This window comes from Macaca mulatta, chromosome 20 (genome assembly GCF_049350105.2).
Source record: "Macaca mulatta isolate MMU2019108-1 chromosome 20, T2T-MMU8v2.0, whole genome shotgun sequence".
NCBI lineage: Eukaryota > Metazoa > Chordata > Mammalia > Primates > Cercopithecidae > Macaca > Macaca mulatta.
In genome coordinates, this window is record NC_133425.1 from 63,966,241 (window position 1) to 63,981,526 (window position 15,286).

General features: G+C 54.9%; 1 protein-coding gene across 12 annotated transcripts in view; it reads right to left on the minus strand.

Annotated features, from left to right (window-relative positions):
- Nucleotides 1-15,286, minus strand: part of SMPD3 (sphingomyelin phosphodiesterase 3) — a 92,081-nt gene that overhangs the window by 15,987 nt on the left and 60,808 nt on the right. For 4 of the 12 annotated variants that reach the window (XM_077984353.1, XM_015126462.3, XM_077984344.1 and 1 more), the window contains one exon: nucleotides 12,551-12,612. The exons of 2 other annotated variants lie outside the window; for them this stretch is intronic. The gene's annotated coding sequence lies outside the window, so the exon portion shown is untranslated. Of the gene's footprint in view, nucleotides 1-7,317; nucleotides 7,632-12,496; nucleotides 12,613-12,726; nucleotides 12,813-15,286 lie in introns of those variants that run through there. 6 more of the 12 variants (XM_077984346.1, XM_077984347.1, XM_077984348.1 and 3 more) reach the window with 4 other exon arrangements.

A 15,286-nucleotide genomic window follows, 5' to 3' on the forward strand; every position in this document is an offset into this window, starting at 1 on the left:
ACATGTGTCTATGCAGACCACAGCCGGGCAACCCGGAGCCTTGGGAAACCAGCTCTACGTTGGGCCTCAGTGAAATCTGGGACATGGGCATCTCACTCTGCGGCCAGTGCTTGTGGCTCAGTGCTCAGCGGGACTGGTGGGTGTCCAGGTCTACCCCCGCCTGCCATCTGGCTTGGGAGACTCCAGGACGTACTCCCTCATTCTTTCTTTAAAATCCCAGCAATTGCTGCAAGATAAATCAAACCTGCAGAGGGAGCGACAGCCCACTCGCTCTCCCTCACCAAGCTGGAGGGTTCCCCCCTGCAGACCTGCAGCCCTCATTGTGTGGAGCTGGCTGCCTTCACACTGGCTGGACTGACAGCCACAGGAGGGGACACGGAGCCACCCACAGGCACCTGTCTCTGTTGGACCAGCTGGGGCCAGAGGGAGAGCTTGCAGGTCCTGTCTCTGGGGACAATGGGGGTAGGATGGGGTCTCCCAAGGCTCTCCAGCCACCAGTAGTCCCTGTAGTTGGCACTAAGGCCTCAGGGTAGGGGTCCAGCCCAGATTCTTGGGGCCACCTGGAAGTCACCCCAGTGTCATGAAGCAGGGCCGTTCCTGAGTCTCCCTCATCTCTGTGACCTGAGGTCACCAGCCCAGCCTGGCCAGCACCATCCTCACCTGAGTTCCTGCTACTGTCCTACTGTCCTCAGCCTCAGCCACAGCCCCAAGCTCACCACCAGTGTGCAGAGGGTCTTCCTAGACACAGCTGATCCTCTCTCTCCCCTTGGTGGTCTCATTGTCTTGGGGGACAAAGTCCAGTCTCCCAGTCTCTGTCTAGGGGCCCTTTATGCTTCTGCCCCCACCAGCTCTTCCCTCATCCACCCCCACCCTGGGCTCCACCAGCAGGAAGGGCTGTGCAGGCTGAGCTCTGGCATGAGGACACTTTTTTTTTTTTTTTTTTTTTGAGACGGAGTCTCGCTCTGTCGCCCAGGCTAGAGTGCAGTGGCTGGATCTCGGCTCACTGCAAGCTCCGCCTCCCAGGTTTACCCCATTCTCCTGCTTCAGCCTCCCGAGTAGCTGGGACTACAGGCGCCCGCCACCTCACCTGGCTAGTTTTTTGTATTTTTTTTTTTTAGTAGAGATGGGGTTTCACCGTGTTAGCCAGGATGGTCTTGATCTCCTGACCTCGTGATCCACCCATCTCGGCCTCCCAAAGTGCTGGGACTACAGGCTTCAGCTACCGCGCCCGGCCGAGGACACTATTGCAGAAGGATTTGGGAGGAGAAGGTCTATCCTGTCTGCACCATGCTGCCCTCCTGGCAGAACTGGCTGGTATTCCACAGTGTGGCCAGAGCTCCCTTATGGGTCAGAGGAGGGTGCAGACTCACTTCATCAAAAGGTTCCTAAGGGAATTCCACAAACCTGCTGTCCCGTGTGGCGCATCCCTGACACTGGTCCATCAGGGTTGGGATCTGCTAGTGGCTGAGATGGGGCTATGGAGTGTGTAGAAGAGACAGACTCTCTCCACAGCTGCCCTGGGCCCCCCTTTCTCCTGCTGTGACCCCAGAAACCCTCTGGGCAAGCTCCCCATGGCCCTGCCAGCAATGGTAGTGAGCGGCCAGTCCTGATCTTTATGCTTCTCCTGGGCCGGCCAGAGGAATGTCTTTGGTCCTTATTCAGGAATTGATGGGATTTGAGGTGACTGGCAGCTGGTGGCCAGGAGTGGCCCACGAGCATTCCTCTAGGAAGTGGCAGACCCAAGCACGTCAGCCCTTCCTGCTGCCCTTCCAGGCCCCTTCTAGTGACTCCAGGTCCCCCATCCACAGCCCCTCGCAGCCTCCCAGCTGCTGCCCCCTGCCCTGCTCCTGTGTGTGGCCCCTGCCTCTGCACAGAAGCTGCTGGTGCAGGAGACACAAAAGGGATCGCCACCCTGGAGCTGGTTTCTAAGGCTCTGTGGTTAATTATCTTGTCTCAGGGAAATGAAAGGAGGGTAAATAAGCAACAACACATTAATTAGTCTGATCTACACTTTCCCATGAAAGAGGAGAACTAGAGTTAACTGTTAGAGGCTGGCAACTTTTCAGAGAAACCCCGAGTCCTCAGAGAGGTGGCCAAGGCAGGACGCGCTCCCCGGCCCGGGCCCGCTGTGTGGCGGTGCTCAGCCGCACCGGTGCCTGTCCCCTCCCTGTTGCCTGCACTCCTTTGGCCTAGTTGGGCCACAGAGTGGGCCCGGTGCAGGTTCTATCTCCACGTGGGGGACTCCGTGCCCCCGCTCTCTGCTTCCATGTCCCTGGACTGGCAACTTTGCCAAGCAGAGTCCACTGTGGACCCCTCTGAGGGGACTGGCAGGACCCCCAAAGGCCTTGTGGGCTGAGTTTTTGCAGCTCAACCTCAGACTGCATTGTTCCCCCAGGGTTCCTTATTTTGAAGTCCACAGTCATCTGTGGGTTTGTCCCCTTTGTGAATCCTGGTGTGTGTGGCTTCCGAGGTTGCCCAGAATGACATCCCCGACACCATGCTCTCCAGGCCTGAGTTGGAGTCCCGATGCCTCCAGGTCGTCATGGGTCCTGGCAGGCCCCATGGTCACTCTTGAGCCCTGGGGTCAGTGTAGGAGGCCACACGGCACCCCAAGGCCGGGCTCCTGGGAGTCAACCCTGACCTAGAAAAGGAGACTTTAGACCTGCCTCTGGCCCTCAGCCTCACTGGCCACTGCTTAGCTTGGGCTTGGGACTCAGGGTGACCTGAGTGCAACCCTGCACTAGTCAGGACTTCCCACCTCCCAGGACGATCATGAGGACAGAAAGGGACCAGGCTGGTGACCTGGCCAGGCCCTGCTTCCTTCCCTGCCTGCTGTGCCCCTCCTGGTAGGACCTCCCAATCACTCCTCCCCTGAGGTTGGCCCCTGTGTGCCCTGTTTGCTCTCCCCAGCCTGTGGTCCTGGGCGCGGTTCTGGGGGTCACTGGAGCCCACCCACAGAACTCTCAGAGCACCTTCAGGAGCCTCAGAGACATCAGTCACACTGCTGAGGCTGGAGCTGCTGGACTTCACTAGCTTGTTGCTGTTCCCTGCAGTGGGGACTGGACTGGGCCTGACTGTGACAAGGGGACTGGGCTTCAGGGAGCAGAGAACTCCATGGTTTGCAGGTTGACCCAAGTAGGAGGGGAACTTGCCCTGGGAGTTTGGGAGCCTAGACAACCCCAAGTCCATATGTGAGGGGAAGAAGTGAACAAGTCCTGGGCAGGACCCAAGAGGCCACAGCCCCAGCCACCCCTGGTGGGTGTGTGGCATTGACAGCAGGCAGCCACACACTGCGGCTGCTCCTGTGAGCGACTGATGATCTGCAGTCAGTCTGCAGCCCTGAGACCCCTGTTGCTGACATGTGAGCTGAGGCATCACGGCACGAACGGTGGGAGACTATGGCTGCTCAGAGGCCTGCACTGAGCCAGAGCCCCTCTCCCTAGATGCTGGCCTGAGGGCTCAGAGGGCAGCTGATCTGCCATCACCAGCGAAGGGTGATCCCAGGAATAAGGCCTGGCCAGGCTGGTCCCGTCTGGACAAGCCATGGTGGCCAGGAGCTCTGCTACTGGACGTCAAATACCACCAGCACCAAGACAGCCATCCCATTCGCCAGCTCCCTGGCAACAGACTTGCAGGTGTAATGGCACACAGGCTCTGCCTGCACAGTGGTGCAAAGGGTCCTAGGTGGATCTTGGCTTTGAATTTGAATTTCTCTGGTGGTGGGAAAGTGAACAAACCAGACCAGTTCTGCTGGTAAGGCAAGCCCTGGCCTCTATGAGGAAGCCTACATCATTTTCTAGGGATCTCTGAGTCTGGGGGGCTTCTGGAAAATTGAGGAGGTTTGGGAATTGCCCCACCTTCGCACTAGGGTGAGGCCTGTCTCCCCTCCACTGCCCTTTCCTCTGGCTCGTATGCTTGCTGACACCGCTCTTCCCGGCAGCAGGGCTGGGAGTCCCAGAGCAGACAGGCCTCCTCTGAGTCCCTGTTGTGTCCACAAGCTCATGTCTAAACAGGAGCTGCGCCAGGCCCCTGGTTTCCGCAGGAAAAGCCACGTGGATTGCTCCAATCCAATTACCCAAGGTGCCTGCATCCGCCTGCGGCACTGAGCTCAGGCCGGGCCATTTCTGCCTGGATGCCTGCTGCAGAGGAGTTGGCATGGCAACATGAGCTCTGAGCTGCTGAAACTTAAGTCAACTCATGGCTGGGAGGACAGAAAGACAGAAGCGGATGCCTTTCTGAGTGATGCAGGTCGGACACATCCACGCTAACTCCTGAGAGCCACATCCCAGGCAGAATTGGGGTCTGGGGTCCAGCAAGAACACGTGTGCTGTGGCAGCGGCTCCTACAGACACAGGTGTGCCAGGTAAATGCCTGTTCATCCATCTAGATCCAAAGCACCTGCCTCCTTCTCCCTGCAGTCCTCCGTGACCTGCACACCCCACGCACGTGCACACAGCCATGCCCCCACCCCCAACGTCTGTCACTCTAATCAGGCACGTGTCTGTTTGCACGTCCTGGATGGAGCTCCAAGTCTTGGCACCACCACAAGGCCAAAGCCCACCCTGCTGCACTCCACAGCGAGGGCAGTGAGCCAGTCAGGCCACTCAGCACCAGCCCTCCTGACCTGGAAGGTCACAAAACCCAGCTAGACTACCCTAAGCTCTCCCTGAAACTCTTATTGGGCCCTTGAGGAAAGAGGCCTGCATTTTATCTGAGATGGAAGACTAGGAACCTGAAGCTTCTGGAACCTTCTTTGAGAATGAATCTAGTTCAGAGGAAAACAGACCTTAGGGCTGGAAGGAAAGAGACCAAGTCCTAGAGACATCATTGAGCTCTGATCTCCCTGCAGCTGAAGCCAGCACAACCCGCACACTTTCCAATGAATGATTCAGCAGTTCCCCTTGTCTTTGCTCTAGTCCCTTTGAGTTGGTTTCTGGCATTTCCCACTGAAGGGATCCTGTCTCAGATATGCCAGCTCTGTGATCTTTCTGAAATGCGATTCTATCAGCTCCTCTCCTGTGCAAACCTCCTGTGGCTCCCCCTTGACGTCCCACTGGGCAAAGTGGAGGCTCCCCTGAGTCCCGGGAGGCCCTGCAGAACCTGGTGCCTCTGGCCTGTGCCTTATCAGCATCCCTTGGGAGACCACAGCGGAGCAGACACTGGGAGCGCAAACTCTGGTGTTGGACAAGCAGGGCCAGGTCATCCTCCTGGATATTGGACAGGCTGCTCAACTGACTGTGCCTTAGTTTCCTCACGTGTTAAGCCTTGGTAATAACCGTCTCAGGGTAGTTGCAGATGGTGCACATGCAGCACCGAGTGTGGTGCCTGCCTCATCTCTAGGATGCTTACTTTTATCATTTTGCTATCACTGTTAATTCCCTTGCTGCAAAGGCCTGAAGATACAGCCGGAGCCTTCAAAGTCTCCTCCTCGTGAGGCTGGTTTGCCTTACAAAGAGGGTTCTCTGCTTTCCCAGGTGCATGGCGAGGACAGTACGGGGGACGACGTCAGGGCCTCCATCTCCTCGCAGGAGGTGATCAGAGCCATCTGTTGTGGGCTGCTCGTGCAAGCCCGAGGCACGGGCTTCTGCAGAAGCCAGGTGCAGGCAAAGGGGCCATACAATTTTCAAAAAGAAACTTCCCACAGGAGGTATTACTGCACTGTGTGATTTCTGAGAATAGGAACAGGCTGTGAGCAGCTCTGGGGCCTTCCTTCAATCAGCCAGCCTCGGCATTTCCCTGGTGAAGTCAGAAAGCCCAGATGAAGCCAACTCGGGCGTGATTGGAAAGCAAATCTCAAGCCAGGTGAGTGTGGTGCATGCCCTAGAGGCGCAACAGCCAACATGATGATTCAAACAGCAGTACCCCTGGGTCCAGGACCTTGTGCCACGGTGACATGGGCAGTTGCCCTGAAGGCATGGACCCCATCCTAGGGGGACAGCTGAGTTTGAAGACCTGACTGCCCACTCTCTACCACCTGCCACTCCAAAGTCATCTATTGGTGACCACAAAGGGTGCCAGCAAGGAGATGACTGGATGGAGGCTGACACCTAGACCCACATCTGAGCCACACCAGGCAGCACCTCCTCTCATTCCTGCGTTCTGCTCACGAACCCGCCTGGTGACCAGACTTATCTGCCAGTGTTTGCAAGGGCAGAAGCCCGCGGGGCTCCCACCAGTCCTATGCCCTCATGGAGGCTGAGCCCAAGACAGAGAGGAGGCCAGGGACAAAAGCTTGCTTCAGGATGAAGATGGGGAACCTCCTCCAACTGGGGCAGCTCCAGGGCTGAACTAGAGCAGTCCTGAGTCAGGAGGCTGCAGGCCACAGCTGAGCATCTAGCCAGACAAGGCCTCCAACCTCAAGTGCTCTGGGCCTGCCTGAGTGCTGAGGCCTGTGCCTGGGCTGGGCCTTGCAAGTCGCCAAAGCAAGGGATCCTACCAAAGCAGGTCACGTCACCTGTTCCTGGCTGACCAGCACCACCTCCATCCTCAGGAGGCCCTCTGCCCTCAGCGCCACCTCTGCCTTTCACAGGAAGGAGACCAGGAGGGCCTTGCTTCTCTCAGGTTCTGCTGTTGAGGTTTCTGTCCCAGTCAAGTCCCTACTTCCCTGACACAAAGGCTGATGTTAATGGTTCATGAGCCAAACAAGGCTTGGAATATACTTTACTTAAGAGGGAATGACAGCATACTTTCTGTGGGAGTAGAATTTTAAACACAAGTCCACACAAATGCTAGGATTTAGGTAGACCCTGTGTCGCCTGCATTTCAAGTACAGCATTTCCTTCTGGAACGGATTGGCCGACTGCACGATGTGTAGGCATTTCAAGGCACCAGAGAACACAGATTAAGACGACAAACCTTCCTAAAACAGAACAGACGGGCTAACATTCTTCGGAACAGAATCATTTCACATTCAGCCTAAAGTTTTCTATGCAAAGAACATTTAACAAACTGAGTCCTAGAGGAAAATTTATGCAGAGCTTAAAAAGCAAGTGAGTGAGAATGAGTAAATAAAATCAGGTGTCAGCATTTCACTCACCCTCCCAGGCGGCTGGGCTTTCTGAACTGAAGCAAGGCCTCACTGCTGAGGGTTGAGGCCCCATCCTGAGCCCTTCTGGAGACCTCTGACCCCAGGCCACTGCTCTACACATGGCACCATGAAAGACCCTCCCTCTGCACACGGCACCATGAAAGCCCTTGGCTCCAAGAGAACCAGCCAGAACACGCTCCCCTTTGAGAGAGGATGCCCCAGCTCAGGCCCAACCAAGGGCTGCTGTACATCTGAAAGGGGAGGCCAGAGCTCTTTTCCCTTTAGTTTACCTGTACTTCCAAGCCGGGGACGGGACTCTTGCCTCACTTCCTCTGGCCCCTGGAGCACCTGGAACCTGATGTCCAGCCAAGAGGTAGGACTGCACTTCCTGGTCCCCTGGTGGGTGGGTGGGATCATGTGATGAGTTCTGACCAATGAGCTGTGAGTGAACGTGATATCGGGTATTGCTGCGCTTAAGTACTTAAACAGTAGATGTGGAAACTTCCAGAGCTCTCTCCCTCTGCCACATTGACCTGCAGTGTTGGAGATGGTGGCTGCTCCGTCAGCCTCAGTCCAGGGTGAAGAGACACGAGCAGGGCCCTAGCTAACCCACATGTAATGTGGGCAAGAAGAAAACCTTAGATTATAACCACCGCGTGACCCATCCCATCCTGACCAACAGAGGACAGCTTCTGATTGGCTGTGTAATTAGTCAATTTACTTGATGCTGAAAACAAGCCTCATTATGGACAGCTCGCAGTTTCCCAAGAATGCAGCCAGATCTACCCTCCAATCCAATCCAACTCTTCCTGCTCTCAAGGATAATGAAGCAATAATGATGTTCCTTTGTCCTGAATCCAGGCCAGGCAGAAGACTCACTCCACACCCCCACAATGTGGCCTAAAAAAGTCCATTCCTACCTACCCAAGTTCCTCTAGCACCATGAAACATCAGGTGAGCTGAGTCTTAATCTTTTAATTTGTAGTGGAAACTCTTTCTGCTCAGAGAAGGGGTTGCTTTGGTGACACAGGTAGCACAGTAAATCCATAGACGTGGAGAAGTAAATCCACCAGAAACCTCTGCCAGGGGTCAGGGTATGGGTTGGTCACAGGGGCCAAGTGAGCCCTGCAGGGAAGGGGCAGGAGGCAGCACTGGGGGTCCTTTGAGGTGGGCTCAGATAGTGTCAGAGCCCAGAGGCCCGGCTTGGCGAGACACTGCCAGGTCTGACTGGCTGACAGTGTACCCAGGGCTGGCAGGGGCAGTGCTGGGCAGCAGCTGGTAAGCAGGGAGGCTGGGGGCACTGGGCGAGTCAGATGCAGCACCGTGGCTGCTCAGAGTATTGCACGGAAAGGGCCTAGGGTTTCTGGCAGCAGAGACTTTGCCTATTAGATGTGTATAGTTGAGGGTGGGGTGTCTCCTAGGGAGGGTGTGGAGATAGGAAGGTTGTGGGTATTGGGTGGAGCAAGCCATGCGCAAGGGAGAAACAGGTGTGGTGGTGGGACAGAAAGGGAACTGAGGGTGGATTCAGGGAGGTGGAGCCACTTAGGGAATCCTGCCTTGCCAGGGCCATGCCTTTGAGGACTGTAATGACTACCGGATCACTGACTGCAGACAAGGAGGCTTCCTCCAGGAGGGGCAGCTGGGGAACATGGGCCCGAGGGGAGGATCCCCTGCATTCACTTAGTTTGCCCCCAGTTAGGTTTTTTTTGTTTTGTTTTTTTGTTTTGTTTTTTGTTTTGGAGAGGGAGTCTTGCTCTGTCACCCAGGCTGGAGTGCAATGGTGCAATCTCTGCTCACTGCAACCTCTGCCTCCCAGGCTCAAGCGATTCTCCTGCCTCAGCCTCCCAAGTATCTGCGATTACAGGCATGTGTCAGCTAATTTTTTTTTTTTTTTTTTTGTATTTTTAGTAGAGATGAGGTTTCACCATGTTGGTTAGGCTGGTCTCGAATTCCTGACCTCAGGTGATCTACCTGTCTCAGCCTCCCAAAGTGCTGGGATTACAGGCTTGAGCCACTGCGCCCAGCCAGGTTTGTTTAACTTAAATGCTTAGCCTGTCCGGATAGTATCCCACCTACACCGTGCAGAGCAAGCTGGCTCAAGTCATCCCTTCTGCTCAGAGCATGCCGGCTGCATCTGTATCCTGCACTCCAGAAGGGCTGGATATGTCCCTGCACCATGGGACTGCTCCTTCTGAGGGCCCTTGGAGGATCCCTCAGAGCCCCTCCCCTGCCCGCTCCTTAGGGGCTGGACTTTCTCTTGCCTCTTCCCTCCCTTCTTGGCTGATCCCTTGTGGGTCACCTCTTTCCAGGGGACAGCCAGCCCAGGTATCTCCTGATCTCTGTCCACATGTATTTGATTGACAACTCTACATCTTCCTCTAGAAGTTTATTACTCCTCCTCCCCCCACTTCCCCACATACAGTTCTGTCTCCCAAGTAGTTCTGGGCCCTGGATCTCCCCCATACCCTGTCTCCTCTTCCCAGCTTACAACTCTGCCCTCTAGTCCCCTGGATCCATTCCCACAGCCCTATCCCAGTTCAGGCCTCGCCCTCTTCAACCTAGACACTGAAACAGATTCCACCTGATCTCCCTGGTCTGGCCCACCCGGCAGCTGGTGGGGTCTTTCTAAACTACACGTCATACCACACTGCTCACCTGTGGCCCTTCAGTAGTGCCTGCTGACTCCAGGAGGTTGCCCAGGCACCTAGGCAGGGAAGGGCAGGTGGCCTGATTGCTCTGTTTCCTCTTGCTCCTGGAGCTCCAGGGGCCCTGACACGAGCAATCCCCAACTCTGCCCTTCCAGGCCTCCACACTTCTGTCGGGGCTGTTCCCTGACAGCTGTCATCTGTGTGAAGGAATGTGGACTCAGCCGAGGAGCTCAGGGTTCAAGATTCACAGAGATGATCCCTTTGTCAAAACTCAGCCAGCCATCCCATGGCCCCTGGGATGACTAGAGGACCTTAGGCTGAGGTCAAACAGGCCCTTTCTGTCTTGATAGCTGAGTGTTTCTGAGAATGTATTGCTCAAGCTTGCAGTCTGCATACTAGAGAGGTAGGTAACCAGCCCCTGATAGATCTGACACCTTCAGATCTATCAAGCTAGAAACAGAACCGAGAGACAGGAGGCTCAAGCTATGTCAGCAAATTCCATCCTTCAAAGCAGAAGGAGGGACGGCCTTGTGTGTGTGGCTCTGTGGGTTGTCTCTACAGGACCAGGGACCCTGCCCATGTGGAGCCCTGGGGTTGGGGGGTAAGGTGCTTGTCCACCCATCCCAACTTCCAGTCCCAGCAAATGAGGGTTCTGTTTTCTAACTCTGAGGCCACATGAGGAGAACAAAGCTTGTGCCCCCCACTCCCCCCGCAAGCACTCAGTATTTTATTCCACCACCTGACCCTAGCTGTGTGTAGAGTAGGCAGATAATAGGAACCCCTGCCAACTGAGAACAAGCGGCAGCCCTGCCCCCTGCTGACCTGGAGCTGCAGCCAGTGTGGGCTCATCTGAGGCCACCTGCGGCCTGCTTGGGACCTCAAACTCATTCCCTCCCTGCCTTCCTTTCTCTCTCCCTGCTGTAGCGGGGACACAGCTATGAACCAGTCCATGGCAAAAAGACAAGAGGGAGATTAGACATGAGCATCAGAAAGGCAGGAGTAACGGAGCCGCCTCTTGGGGACATTGGAGAAGGCGCTGCCCAGCACATACCTCAGAGAATATGTTTTTCACACTGGGGGTTCAGCTACACTGCACAACTACCCCACATAACTACTCCAAATGGGTACAGCTGGCCCCACTTACAGATGAAATGGAGACTCAGAGAGGTAAATGGCAGTCCCTGAGAGGTGCAGCCAAGTCACCTGACTCCAATTTCCTTTTTCTCCCTACTTTTCTTGCCAAGACTGAATATAAGAGATATGTAAACATACCCAGAAACATGTAAATGAGCAGCATCAAGCACCACCCTTACTTCCAGGACAAGTTCTGGGGGAAGAGTAACATTCCCTACACTGTCTTTGTCCTTCCCCCTCAATTCCCACAAAACAAGACCTTTGCCTCTTTTGTCAGTCCCCTGAAGGTTACATTTGTCACCTACCCCCACTGAGCCATTGGTGAAAACTCCAATGATCTTCCTCCCTCCCTGTGAGCTGCTGGTGTCATCTGTTTCCGCTTTTTTTCTTCCATCCAGTCACCACCACCTTGGATCCCCAAATCTCCCTGCCCCCAGCCTGGTGACCACCCTGGCAACCCTGAAAACACTTAATTTGTCAATATTTGGGAAAGCGTGGGTTCTTAACAGTGGTCTTGTTTTGACTCCCAGTCTGAGGTTCCTGACTGTCAGGGGTCACTAGTTTCTGCTTTTATTCCTGAGAATGGTCCAGTAGTCTGAATTACTTCTTTGGGATGGATTCAGGAGTAGAATTACTCAGTAAATTTTAAAGCTTCTGATACATATTGCCAAACTGCTTTCTACCAAGGTTCTGTCAATTTACTGATTGTTTGAGAATATGTGTTTCACAACATCCTTACCAACTCTGGGTTTTAACATTAAAAAAATGTGATTTTGGCCGGGCACAGTGGCTCATGCCTGTAATCCTAGCACATTGGGAGGCCAAGGTGGGCAGACTGCTTGAGCCCAGGAGTTGGAGACCAGCTAAGGCAACATGGCGACACCCAGTCTCTGCAAAAAACGCAAAAATTAGCCAGGTGTGGTGGCATGTACTTGTTGTTCCAGCTAATCAGGAGGCTAAGGTGAGAGGAACACTTGAGCCTAGGAAGTAGAGGTTGCAGTGAGCTGAGATCGCACCACTGCACTCCAGCTCCAGAGACAGTGAGACAGGTCTCAAAAAAAAAAAAAAAGTTTTTGATGGTTTAGTGGGCAGTGGTATCCGGTTACATTTTTCAGAATGCTTAATTTGTATTCCTTTTATGAAGTGCTGCTTCAAATCCTTTTCCCATATATTGAAGGAGTTAGTATTTTCTCCATAGATTGGGTACACTCCACTTGAGTCAGGTTCGGGATGGGACCCAGACGGTCAGCTCCAAATCACTTACCCCAGAGTGGTGGTTTTCAAACATTTTAAAAAGCAGGAGAGCCTTTTCTTTTTTCTTTTTTTTTTTTTTGAGACGGAGTCTCGCTCTGTCACCCAGGCTGGAGTGCAGTAGCCGGATCTCAGCTCACTGCAAGCTCCGCCTCCTGGGTTTACGCCATTCTCCTGCCTCAGCCTCCCGAGTAGCTGGGACTACAGGTGCCCGCCACCCCGCCCGGCTAGTTTTTTTTTTGTATATTTTTAGTAGAGACGGGGTTTCACCGGGTTAGCCAGGATGGTCTCGATCTCCTGACCTTGTGATCCGCCCGTCTCGGCCTCCCAAAGTGCTGGGATTACAGGCTTGAGCCACGGAGAGCCTTTTCTTAATCTCACACAGCATCTCTTTATAAAAACACTAACAAGTAGCCCGTGAGGAAAGGCTTGGAGCCCTCCCTTGCCCACCCCCACCCCACCCCTCTGGTTCCAGAAGCCTTGGTTTTACCTGAGGAGGGGCCACTGGGACCTCGTTGTCCTTCTCTCTGAAGAAAAGCTGTCACCGCAGACCTGAAAGGAGATGAGCAGTTCACAGGGGTGCCCGGAACAATCTCCAGAGCTCCCCTAACAGCCACCAAGCAGCCCAGAACAGGTGAGCCAGGTACAAAGACCAAGGGGCCCCACCTGCGCCCAGAGGCACTGCCACACCCTCCACGTCGCCAGGGCGCGGGTGTGTGCCCGGCAGTTCCAGTGGACGAAGTGCAGCCCCAGTGGGTGGGGCCTGAGGTTTGTGTGACGGATTTTCAGGGAGGACGGTTGCCAAGAGGAGAGAACTCTGAGGGTGGGATGGATGAGCCCTCCACGTGGACACCGGGACCCAGGCCAGGCCCAGGGGTTGCAGGGGTGAAGGTGGAGGGTGGGGAAGAGGTAAATTCAAAAGCTCCAGCCGCAGGGCCCAGGTTTAATCTAATAGGAGAACCAGAACAATCAGAGCTTTGGGAGCTTTGTGCAATCTCTGTTTCCCTAAGATACTGAGGGTAGGGGACAGCTGAACCCAGGCCAGGGAAGAGGGACAGTGGCCACTGGGATGGGGTGGATTAGGGGAGGAAGAGCAACACTGAGAGGAACCAGAGGGATTTGGTGGCAGATAAGGGGGAGCAGATCAGTGGAAGGGAGGCTCAGCGGGACACTTGGTGAACCCAGAGGGGTCTTTGAAGGGGACAGCTAGGAGGGAATTCATGTGACCCTAGAGCTTTGGACATAATGTCACTGGCTCCCTGCACCCCTTGCTGACTGAGGTGAAGGATCCTGGCACTATGCTCTAGGGACGCTGCCCTCCACACTTGGGCCCCAGTCCCAGTTCGTAGTCCCCGCCCTTACCCGCTAGTCCCGCCCCTGATCCCTGGCCCCAGGCAGCTCCCTGAGCCCTGGCCCAGTTCTAGGCCTCATTCCTACTAACCTGCCGAATCCTTGGCTCCAGGGCCTGCCGCTTCTCAGGCCCAGTCTCTACTTTCAAGTTCAGCACCCCCGGCCCAACGCCTAGTGCAGCCAGGGCTGTCCTTGTGTGCTCCACCTTCTTAAGCCAGTCCCATGGCCCGGCCCAAAGCCCTCTTACCACCCCTCCATCCAGAGTAGGGTGACCCATTACTCTTCACACCCCATCCCTTATGTATACTTATTTTGCAAATCACCCAAACTGAGTGTTTCAGAAGAATCTGAAAGCCGAGGCCCCGTCCATTCTCTGTCCCCTAGCCGAAGATGTTGCAGCAGTGCTGGCAGGAGCGTCTCCTCCACGGCAAACAGTTGGCTCCCTTCTGACTAGGAATTTGCGCAGAAAAGCCTCTGGCTCCAATGAGACCCGGTTCTGGTCTAGGCCATTGGTCTTGGGCAAGTCGTTTAACCACTGAGCCCCAGAGGCTCCCTCCTCTGTAACATTAGGGGCCACTACAAGATCTTGGATGGCCATGGCCAGGACCAAATGAGCACCGGCATTTGGTGCCAGATCAGAGTGGGAAGAAGGAAGCCAGAGCCCCCCAGGTCTACGCTCTGCATGTGGTGACCTGGCTTCCCCAGGAGATCTTATGTTCATGTGGACACCCTGGCTTTTGCCTTCAGAGCCAAGTACCTGGCAGGATCCCTCCCCACCCATAGCCTGGGGAGTCCAGCCTGCTGGGAAGCGGAGGCTGACCTGCTGTCCCAGTCTGTCCTCTGTCCCTGGGACTCCTGCCTCTTTACTCACAGTTGGCTGACAACCTGCATGCACCTCTGTCCTTCACCCTCTTGCTGGACTGACCTGACCCAGGTCACAGGCTTGCAAGCATCTGGCATTAGACATAAAGGAGGCAGGCCACTCCTAGCCATTTGGGCCTGTGTGACTCCCAGCCCCCACTGCCCTCTCTCTAAGTGGGGAGGAGCTCACCTCTCATCCCTGAGTGAGAAGTTTGTCAAGCAGGATCTTTGGCCTCCGACATTTCCCAAACTGTCCCCCACCAGCTGCACAGCCCCTCCCCACTCTCCACCCCACCTCCCATGCCCTACCAACTCTTCTGAAAACTCCCTGAATGTTTTTTTCAAAATAGAATTAAATAACAAGAACTGACTATTTAGGGAGGGGTTCCTGAGGGGAAATGGAATCTCGACAACCTTGAAATTATAGGCCCTTCTCTTTTCTCAAAGAAAAGAGAAACACGTCAGATCATTGATATTCTGAGCCAGGCCTTGTTTTGAAATATGCTCTCCCCCTATCCTTTCACGAACCACGGACTTTTTCCCTCTTTGAAAATAAGATCACATCAAGGTAGGGATTAGAAATGGGAAAAATTCAATCAGAGCCTCCCTCAGCCAGCTACCCATCTCAATATACTCCCAGGTAAGCAGAATCAGCTCCTGCTCCAAACCTGCTCAGCATCATCATTCAAAACGCACCGGTAGGAAATGGTGAAACAGAAGAACCTCTCACCCCGGCTGAGCAGGGCCTGCAGTGCTGCTCTCCTGGCTCCGGCAGCTGGCTTGTGCCTGGGCCGAGTCAGGCCTCTGGTTTAAATAGGCAGTGGGAGCAGAGCAGGGAGGGCCTAGAGGGTGGGTGTGGAAAGTGGGCCGTTTACCTAGCACAGCAAGGCAGTGTCTGGAGCCAGCAGTGGTCCCAAGCACGCGCCTGCCTGCCTGCCTGTCCACCAGGAGGCCTCAAGCCCACAGGCCCCAAGACCGCAGACCAGCACCTGGGGTGACCCCTGATGGATGTGCA